Source organism: Vigna unguiculata, chromosome 10 (genome assembly GCF_037176805.1).
Source record: "Vigna unguiculata cultivar grain cowpea cultivar isolate G323 ecotype 2 chromosome 10, ASM3717680v1, whole genome shotgun sequence".
Taxonomy (NCBI): Eukaryota; Viridiplantae; Streptophyta; class Magnoliopsida; order Fabales; family Fabaceae; genus Vigna; species Vigna unguiculata.
In genome coordinates this window covers 37,398,813-37,409,992 of record NC_140801.1, presented here as the reverse complement: position 1 = coordinate 37,409,992, position 11,180 = coordinate 37,398,813, and positions in this window count along the sequence as shown.

The window sequence follows — 11,180 nt, the reverse complement described above, 5'->3', positions numbered from 1 at the left end:
ACCTTCACATCTAGATAGCATGTTATCTTAATGTCCAGTGGGAATTTTCAAAAAGCTTTCTTAAACAACTTCACCATATTCATAACTCTAAAAGGAAACAAGATAATCCTTCATCATTTGGTATCTAGAGCTTTGGTTGTCCTTGAATATGGTGTTTTCATGTTCTAACCTTGTCTTGTGTAGCTATCTTTGAATGGTCCACATAAAAACAGTGCTGGCAGCAACGTGTGCGTTTTTGAAAAAAATACTGCAGCTACCTCAGTGGTCCAAAAGTAACGTTCTTTATATCAAAAGAAAGCTCTGTGAGTCTAGTTTCCAATAAAAAAAGAATTAACGCATTTGAAGTTTTGTGGAGAGAGTTATGATCAAATGAGTGAGCAAAGGTCAGAGCTGCCGAGAATTCGAAAAACAGCGTTTTCAGGTTATGTTGTGGCAATTTTGGCTTCGGTTTTGTGACTCTTTTGCTCCTAAATGTGGTTGGATAACATGTCTTTGGATGCTTGAGTCTCTTGTCATATGCCTCTTTGAGTTTTCTTGTTCTTGTTTCTAAGTATTTGAGCTATTGCATGAGATCTATGTCTTTTGTTGTTGTATGCTCCTTGAAATTGATTTTGACCTAATTTTTTTGGGAACTAAGTGTTCAAGACACCCTAAAATATCCTTCTCATCATCTTAAGTACCTAGTTTTGAAAAGAAAAATTATTTTCATGACCAAAAATAGTTTGGCCGAGAGCTAATGTGTTGCTTGGTGAATCCATTTGGCCATTTTTACTAGGTGTTATGCTACCAAATTTTATACTTGGATTTTGGGTGATATTGGCAAATTAGTTCCATGCTTTAACTTGGTTATGACCTTTCTTGATGTATGCATAATTTGAGGTATAATCTTGGCTTGTTCAAATGCTTTCCATAGAGTCTTTGAAAGTGTTTTTCATTGCTTTAGTCTTGTTAAGTTTTGTCTTTAAAAACAAGTTTCCTTAGAAGTTAAACTTTCTTGTTTTTTGAGCTTTTCTTGCTTGTCTTTAGGTAATCTTTGTTTTGTCTTAGTAGTTTTCTTCTCCTTGTCTTCCTAGAGTGTTGTGGTCGAGCCACTTGTTTGAGCTTTGAAAAGGTTTTCATCTCTTTAAAGGTATTTTCACTTGTTTGGAAGGTTTTTGAGTGCTAGCCTTGCTTGTGTGCTTTGGGAGTGTGATCAAAAACACTTGGGTGCTTGAGAAGACCACACTTGGTCTCGGGTTTGGAATTTTTTGTTAGCTAACATCTTCCTTGTCTCAGTTTTTGGTGAGTATTTGGTGTAGGAACATAAATATGGATCCAATCTTGGAGGTAGAAGAAGAGGAGGAGTCGGTCTCACCTTATTCTCCTCCCATGGTGACTCCTATGGCCCAAGAAAGTGAACAAATGACCATTGCCAACATCTTACGTGAGATGGAAGTGAGTAGGAGAGAAACTTTTGACCAATTGAGGGCGGATCGGAGGCAAAGTGAGATCTTCCTACAAGAGCACATCCAAAGACTTGAGCTTAGGGAAGATGAGAGGAGAAGGAGGAGGTCCTCTTCCGAGGACTCTAGCCATGGTGGAAGAAGAAGAAGACACGGCTATGATGGTGGTGGAAGGCGCAATCAACTCCCACAAAGACAACCTCCACCAATCAAGATTCCAAAGTTCAAGGGGGAGAATGATCCAAACCTCTACATAGAGTGGGAGCAAAAAGTGGACCAAATCTTCAATATTCATTTAGTTAGTGATCAAGAACAAGTAGATTTAGTAGTTTTAGAATTTGAAGATTATGCCATGACATGGTGGCATCAATTGTGTATGGACAATATTAACCAAGAGCCACCCGCGGCCTCTTGGATGGACATTAAAACTTTGATGCGCGCTAGATTTGTTCCTTCCTACTATAGGAGGGAGACTCTTTTGAAGCTCCAAAGGCTTCAACAAGGGTCTATGTGTGTGAATGAATATTTTAAAATGATGGAGTCAATGCTTCTAAAAGTAGGACTCCAATTTGAAAGTGAAGAAGAAAAGGTAGCTAGATTTGTGAGTGGTCTTAGAAGAGAAGTTCAAGATGTAGTTGAGTTGTATGAGTATTCCACTCTTGACAAAATTTTACACTTGGCCTTAAAAGTTGAAAGTCAATTGAAAAAGAAACAAAAGGCCAAGAGGAATACTTCATACAATGAATACTACTCTAGAACTTGGAAAGGAAAAGAAAGAAAGGATGAGAAACCTCCTTCCAAAGACCACCCACCTAGGACCAATTCGTCTAGAACCTCCCATGAAAATGCAAACTCTTCTCAAAATTCAAGAACTAGTTCCATCAAATGTTTTAAGTGTTTGGGCTATGGTCACATTGCTTCAAATTGCCCAACAAAAAGAAACATGATCTTGAACCCTAAAGGAGAGGTTGAAAGTGAACATTCTTCTCCCCCCTCCCGTAAAAGTTCTTCCTCCCACACTTCTTCCCAATCTTCAAGTGAGGATGAAATCAAACCTAATGAAGGAGGTTTGTTGGTGGTTAGGCGCATGCTAGGCCAAGTGCCTAAAGAATTTGAAAACCAAAGAGAAAATATTTTTCACTCAAGGTGCCAAATCAACAACAAAACTTGCTCCCTCATAATTGATAGTGGAAGTTGTGTTAATGTGGCTAGCACAAGGGTTGTGGACAAGCTTGGCTTGAAAACCATCCCTCATGCCAAGCCCTATAAGCTTTCTTGGCTTAGTGAGGAAGGTAAGATTAAAGTGGACAAACAAGTCCTTATTAACTTCTCCATTGGAAACTACAAAGATGAGGTATTATGTGACTTAGTGCCCATGGAAGCAACCCACATTTTATTAGGAAGGCCATGGCAATTTGATAGGAAAGCTTTTCATGATGGCCATGCCAACAAATTTACATTTAGTTTCCAAGGCAAAAAGATCACATTACTACCTCTTTCACCAAGAGAAGTCAATGAGGACCAATTGCAAATGATAAAGAAAAGAAAAGAAGAGAAGGCGCAAAAAAAGGCGCAAGGGCATGGCAATGAGTCCAAGAAGAGCATGATCACCCTCAAAGGGGTGAAGAAGGTAATGCTTGCCCAAAAACCCATCTTCCTAGCTTATCCTAGTGAATCTTCCCCCTCCTTCCAAAACCCTCACTCTAGATGTCCCTTAGACTTGTCATCAGTCTTAGATGAGTTCAAAGATGTTTTTCAAGAACCTCCAAAGGGTCTCCCACCCCTAAGAGGTATAGAACACCAAATTGATTTCATACAAGGCTCATCTTTGCCTAATAGGCCAGCCTATAGGACTAGTCCCGAGAAGGCTAAGGAAATTCAAAAACAAGTGAATGAGTTGTTAGAAAAGGAGTGGGTGCAACATAGCATGAGTCCTTGTGCAATGCCCGTGATTCTTGTCCCCAAAAAGGATGGAACATGGAGAATGTGCATAGATTGTAGGGCTATCAACAACATAACCATCAAGTATAGGCATCCCATTCCTAGGTTAGATGATTTGATTGATGAGTTACATGGTGCAACCATATTTTCCAAAATAGACTTGAAGAGTGGGTACAATCAAATTAGAATCAAAGAAGGTGATGAATGGAAAACCTCTTTCAAGACTAAGTTTGGATTATATGAGTGGTTAGTCATGCCTTTTGGCTTGACCAATGCACCTAGTACATTCATGAGACTCATGCACCATGTTCTTAGAGAGTTCTTAGGGAAGTTTGTTGTGGTATACTTTGATGACATTCTCATTTATAGTATGTCTCAAGATGACCACTTGCATCATTTAAGGAGTGTGTTAGAAACCTTAAGGAAGGCATCCTTGTATGCTAACATGGAGAAATGTGTGTTTGGGATGGATCATGTGATCTTCCTAGGTTTCAAAATAAATCAACATGGGGTCCATGTGGACCAAGAAAAAGTGATGGCCATCAAGGATTGGCCTCCCCCAAAGAATGTAAATGAGCTTAGGTCTTTCCATGGGTTAGCTAGTTTCTATAGGAGGTTTGTGCCAAACTTTAGCACCATAGCTGCCCCTCTCAATGAATTGGTCAAGAAAGGTGTGGCCTATAAGTGGGGCAAAGATCAAGAAAAGGCTTTTGAAACTTTAAAACAAAAATTGATCAATGCACCACTCTTAGCCCTCCCTAACTTCTCCAAAACTTTTGAAATTGAGTGTGATGCATCCAATGTAGGCTTTGGGGCCGTGCTTCTCCAAGAAGGCCACCCCATAGCTTATTTTAGTGAGAAACTCAAGGGGAGTCACATCAATTACTCCACCTATGACAAAGAGCTTTATGCTCTTGTGAGAACTTTGCAAACTTGGCAACACTATCTTCTTTCAAAGGAGTTTGTGATACATAGTGACCATGAGTCACTCAAATTTTTGAAAAGCCAAGGCAAGTTAAACAAGAGACATGCTAGGTGGGTAGAGTTCTTAGAACAATTCCCATATGTGATCAAACATAAGCAAGGAAAGGCTAACATTGTGGCGGATGCACTTTCAAGAAGGCATTCCCTCCTTTCCATTCTTGAAACTAAATTTCTTAGTTTTGATCATATTAAGGAATTGTATCCAAAGGATGTTGATTTCTCCCCCATTCTTAGTGAGTGCCACCAAGGGGCTTACAAAGACTTTTACCTTCTCAATCAATATCTTTTCAAAGGTAAGAGACTTTGCATTCCCCAAGGTTCCTTAAGAGCCTCACTCATTAGAGAGGCACATGAGGGAGGATTAATGGGGCATTTTGGGCCAAACAAGACTTTGGAAGTCTTGAAAGAACACTTCTATTGGCCTCACATGAGGAAGCATGTAGATAGGCATTGCAAAGGTTGCATAGCATGCATGAAAGCCAAGTCTAGAGTCCAACCCCATGGTCTTTACACCCCCTTGCCTATCCCTTACAAGCCTTGGGTTGACATTTCTATGGATTTTGTCTTAGGTCTCCCAAGGACCAAAAAAGGTAGGGATTCCATTTTTGTAGTGGTGGATAGGTTCTCTAAGATGGCCCATTTCATTCCTTGCCATAAGATTGATGATGCAACTTATATTGCAAATCTTTTCTTCAAGGAAGTGGTAAGACTACATGGCCTACCTAGGTCTATTGTAAGTGATAGGGACTCCAAGTTCCTAAACCATTTTTGGAGAACCTTGTGGGGTAAACTTGGCACCAAGCTTCTTTTCTCCACCACTTGTCATCCCCAAAGTGATGGCCCAACCGAGGTGGTTAATAGAACCCTAGGGCAAATGCTAAGATGTATGATAGTGCAAAACATTAGAGAGTGGGAGGAACTTCTTCCCCACATAGAGTTTGCGTACAATAGGGTTGTGCATTCCACTACTTCTCATTCCCCTTTTGAGGTTGTGTATGGGTTCAATCCCCTAACTCCCTTAGACCTCTTTCCCTTACCCACTCATAAGGCATGGACTTGCCAAGATGGTGAGACCAAAGCCAAGTACATCCAAGACTTGCATTCACAAGTTAAGGAAACCATTGAGAGGAGAGTTAAGAAACAACAAGAGGATGGTAATAAGGGAAGAAAGGAAGTCATCTTTCAAGAGGGAGATTGGGTTTGGCTTCACTTGAGAAAGGAGAGATTCCCTACTCAAAGGAAGTCTAAGCTCCTCCCTAGAGGGGATGGCCCCTTTCAAGTCATTAGGAGAATTAACAACAATGCTTATGAGTTAGACTTACCCCTAAGCTACAACATAAGTAACTCATTTAATGTTTGTGACCTTTCTCCTTTTGATGTAGGGTTTAAGAATTCGTGGTCGAATTCTCTCCAAGAAGGGGAGGATGATGAAGGCATAACCACCTCCTTATAAGCTCCCTCAAGAAGGATCACTAGAAGCATGTCTAGAGGGGAGTCTTCTATTCCATCACCTTTATCTTTATTTTGCATTACTTTAGTTTGAATTCCCTAAGTTGGTTTCTAGTTGATTTATTTTGGTTGACTTGTTGACTTTGATCCAAAGTTGACCTTTGACCAAGATTAGATTAACTTAAACCAACATGCTAATCCTTGTTTGTCTTGTTTTGTAGGTAATTAAGAGAAAGTAGAGCATGGCTAGGTGGCACTTGGTGATTGGAGCACTTGGATGAAGTGGAAGTGAGAGGAAAGCAAAAAGCATAAAGCAAAAGCAAAAGTAGACATGTACCTTGTCTCCTTTTGCCTTTGTGGTTTATGCCTTAGAAGGTCACTTGGTCTCCTTCCTCTTTTGGCCTAGAATCCTCATGGGAATGCCTCCACCAATCATCTCCCTTCACTTGGCCAAGACTCACTCTCACATTAGGTTTAGGGTTTGCTAGTTAATCCCTTTTCATATTTTTGTATTTGCTAAAGGACCCCTATGAACTCCTATTTAAAGGGTGCTCCTTGTCTTGTAAAAGGGTTGATCATTTTGTTTCTAAACTATTGTGTTTCAACCATTAAATTTTCGTGAGCTCTCCTTCCTAGAAGTGAACTCACCTTTGTCTTATCTTGCTTGCAAGTGGCGGCACCATCACTCATCTCTAGGGCTTGGTTGGCTTAGATCCCCCCCTATGAGTGGCGTGCTTCTTCCATGCTTCATCTTTTATGCTTTTCATTTTTATTGTTTCTTCTTTCATTTTTCTCTTTAGTGTTGTTATTGCCGTGTGTGTTTAAGCTTGAATCCAACTCTCTTCTTCCTTTCATGAGCTTGAGAAATGAACCTTCACATCTAGATAGCATGCTATCTTAATGTCCAGTGGGAATTTTCAAAAAGCTTTCTTAAACAACTTCACCATATTCATAACTCTAAAAGGAAACAAGATAATCCTTCATCAAACTGACTCCTCAGAGTGTCAGGATGCAACCTTACCTTGAATCCTTACCTAGTTATACAGATGGGGCACCACCATGAACACCCACTACCAGGGGCCATGGAATTACATCCCGACCACTGAAGCGCGACCCTGAAAGTCTCACCTAGGGACCCCAAGGAATTATGCACTGACACAGACAAAAATACGATCATACAATCAAATAATATTCACCATGCAAAGATACACTCATTATGTCAACCTTTAAAGCCGTTACCTTTCACATTTCCATATCCAACCCCATTCCAACTCATCATAATCCATCCATGCACATAGAATCCAACTCATCTCATTATCATGCCACTTTAATAACACCAATCTCATTCAGTTCACATGCCAATACTCATACCAAACCCATCATTTATAATTCATGAATCATGCTATGTATACATCATACTCCATTATATACATGTCCCTCATCATAACATTCATACCCAACCAAAACAGATCATCCAGAAATAAACAAACATCCAAACACAACACTGTCTCGCCCAGCACCTCGCTCAGGCTGAGGGGCCTCGCTCAGGCTGAGGGGCCTCGCTCAGGCGAGACAGTCTCGCTCAGGCAAGTTCCCCCTCCGCCTAGGCGAGGGCTCAAAACAGGAACAGGAAACAACGCGGGATCTCGCTTAGGCGAGACCCCTCTCGCCTGGGCGAGTTGTTTGCTCGCTCAAAATTAAAGAGTTGGCCGCCTGGGCGACCTTTGGCGAAAAAGGCTTGGGCGAGCCTCCGCCAGACTCGCTTAGGCGAGTCCGACTCGCCTGGGCGAGATTACCAAGTCTCGCCCTGGACTCACCTGCAGTAGATACAATTTTTCCAAACCCTTCAATCATACAAGGTATCCCACGCACCACAAATAGCGATTTATCCATACAAACATCCAGCAGGCTCAAACAAATCAAAGACAACCCAAAAACAGATTAGGGACAACTCAAACTCGAAACCCTAACTTCCCGTACCTGGAGGAAGGGTTAACGGAAGCCTTGGCGGCACGATAGCTAGCACTGTTGTCCTGGGAGCGGCTAAAGAGCTGGAAACAGCGGAGAAACAGAACCAAGGGGGATTAATACGAAGCCCTAACTGGAATAATGCCAAGGAAAAAATCATACAAGCTAGAAGGGGTACTTACGCGGAGTAGGAACTGGGTTTGAGTTAGCTCGAAGTGGACCTTAAGGCAAACCCTAGCAGAGCGTTCTGTGAGGGGAAAGGGAGAGTGACGGCTGCTGAGTCTTCTGCAAGAGTGTAAAGTGAAGGTTAGGGTAACTTGAAAGGGTTTTATCAATTGGGCCAGCCCTAGGCCCAAACACAAAAGGGCAGCCCTTAACTTTAGGGCAGAAATGGCCGACCAAACTTTGATGGGCCTTACAAATTTAACCTTTTCAAAGTAATAATTATTTTATTTTAAAATATGATTGGGAATAATGTTAAAGGATTAAATATTTTTAGAATCAATACTTATATAATATGTTTCTTTTTTTTTCATTAATTGATCAATTAATTCTGTTAATTGCTTTTAATTTTATAATTATGAATGGGTTGTTTTTTATTTATAATTTTTAAAATCTTTTAAATTCATTACATTTTTTTTGTTTTTATTTATAAGGTCGGTTTCAATATTAATTTATTTTTATAATTATGGTGGAGAGAAATTATCTTAATTATAATAATTATATTTGATTTTGAAAAGAAAAATTAAAGAGTCAAATTTACATTCTCTTCCTTAATTCTATATTTATCATTACTATTGTTAATATTATAATATTTTCAATAATTATATTTCTTTTTGAATATTTTTGTTTAATTATTAATGTTATTTTTACTATTATTAAATGTTATTATAATTATAATCAACTGTTCTATTCTATTTTTATTTATTAATTTATTAATAGTTCTATTTTACTATTTAATGGGAGATGAATTAGTATTTATTAAAAGTTGAAAATATTTATTATATTTTATTTTTTATTTAGGAAGTTAGTAACGATATTTATATATTATTTTAATTGCAAGACAAATTATTTTAATCACAATTATGTTAACGGTATTAATATTACTATTAATATTATTATTATTATTACTTTGTCATCATAATAATAATAACAATTAATTATTATTATTATAACTATAGTAGTGACTAACTCCTAATAATAATCAATATAATATAATATTGTACAATAATTAAATATCTTTTAATATAATATAATTATATTTACAATCTAAAAGATACACCATCATCAATTCATATTATAATTATCGTTTTAAATTATTATGTTTAATTACTAAGTTTAAAGTTTATATTTATATTTTTAAATAATATTTATGTTAGTGTAATTTTATAAATCTATATATCTCACGAAAAATAACATGATTATTCTTAAAATAAAATAGATAAATATAAAAAATAATATTATTTTAAATAATATTATAATAAAGAAGCTTATTAAGAAACTAATTTTAATATTCAAGATTCAAACTTAAATAAATAAAAATTTTAATTTAGTAATGATTTGTGCAGGTACAAATTGGAATTGATCTATACAATCAATAATAATTATGATTTGTTTCTAAATTTTTTTATTAATTAACCAATTAATTCCGATCATTGTTTTTTATTTTTTAATTATGAATTGATTTCTTTTTTATTTCATATCATTTGAAATCTTTTAAAGTAATACATTTGCAATTAATAATTATATGATTAATTTCTAAACATTTATTATCAGTAGACATTCGCTTAACTTCGTACTCATCTAAGTTTGCATTGTGCATAATCCGCAATTTGAAAGGGAAAATTATCGGATCCAATGACGGATCTTGACGAAAATTTTTGGGGAGCCAAAATAATATATCAAAAATTTATACATTTAATTATTGTTACTAATAAAATAAAAATAAATACATAATTTAGTATAATAATAACTAAAAAAAATCACACATATCTAAAAAATTGTCAAAACAAAATTCAATAATAATCAAACCATACTTAAAATCCAGTTATAAAAAAGCACAAAGTAAATATTTTTTTCTATTTTCATATAATAAAAAATTAATATACAAGAGGCTGATTAAATAAATAATTAAACTAATATTTTATTATCAAGTGAGACAAGAGAGAATTATCTTTTTCTTTATTTCTTCGATAATGGACGAAAACCGCTGAGAGAAGAGCAAAAATAATAGATATTTTTCTCTTCAGAAACAAAAGAAGATAGGTGAGAACAATTTGTGAGAAATTCAAGACATACAATGGAACTACAATTAAAATTCAGTTATAAAAAAACACAGTATAATATTTTTTTCTTCTATGTTCATTAAATAAAAAATTAATATAAAACAGACTCGTTAAATAAATTATTAAACTAATATTTCACTATCAGTTGAGACCAAATAATTACCTTCTTCTTTTCTTTCACGATAATGGAAGAGGACAGAGAAGAAATAAAAGCAAAAATAATAGATCTTTTTCTCTTTAAAAACAAGAAAAAATATGTGAGAATGAAATATGAGAACAATTTGTGAGAAACTCAAATATAATAAACAAAAAAAAAATAAAAAAATATCTTCATAAATCTTTTTATTCTTTATTTTTATTATGTTTAATTTTATATTTTATTATTTATTAACATTAACTATTATATTTATAAAAGAAATAAAATATTTGATTTAATTATAATATATTTTTTAATATCTATAATATAAAAAAATTAAAATATATATAATATAAAAAAAATTAAAACTTTTGGGGGGTCATGGCCCCTCCCTGCCCTAACAGTGCTACGCCACTTATTGGATCAATCATTTTGTGACTTTATTTTCAGAAAAAATCATATAAATTTATTTGACGACTATTTTCGATTTTCACTCGATTAACCATTTTGTAATATGCGACGAAGGGTAAAGAGCGCACCTTAGCTTGAGTTAACTGATGATAGATAAGGAGAATCTTTCAACTCATTCACATTGACATCAAGGTTGACACTTTCTAATGATTTGAGGATAATATTGTGTTGGTCAACTTTAACTTCGTGCAAACAAACTACTTATATTTTATATTTTATATTTTGTTACAAATACATATTGTTATATGTAGAGAAAATATATGAATAAAATAAAATAAAAAATAACAAGTTCTTCATGTAACATATCTCTTATATTTATCATATATATCATATATTTGATATCTTTACAATCCCTACAAATTTCCAACAACACCTATAATATTCTAGACTCTAATTATATGACCCGTAATATTTCATATTGTAATATGAATCTTAAAATTTCATAAGTTTACATCCTAATTAAGTCCACATCAAATTTTCAAGATCAAACTTCAGATTTAACCC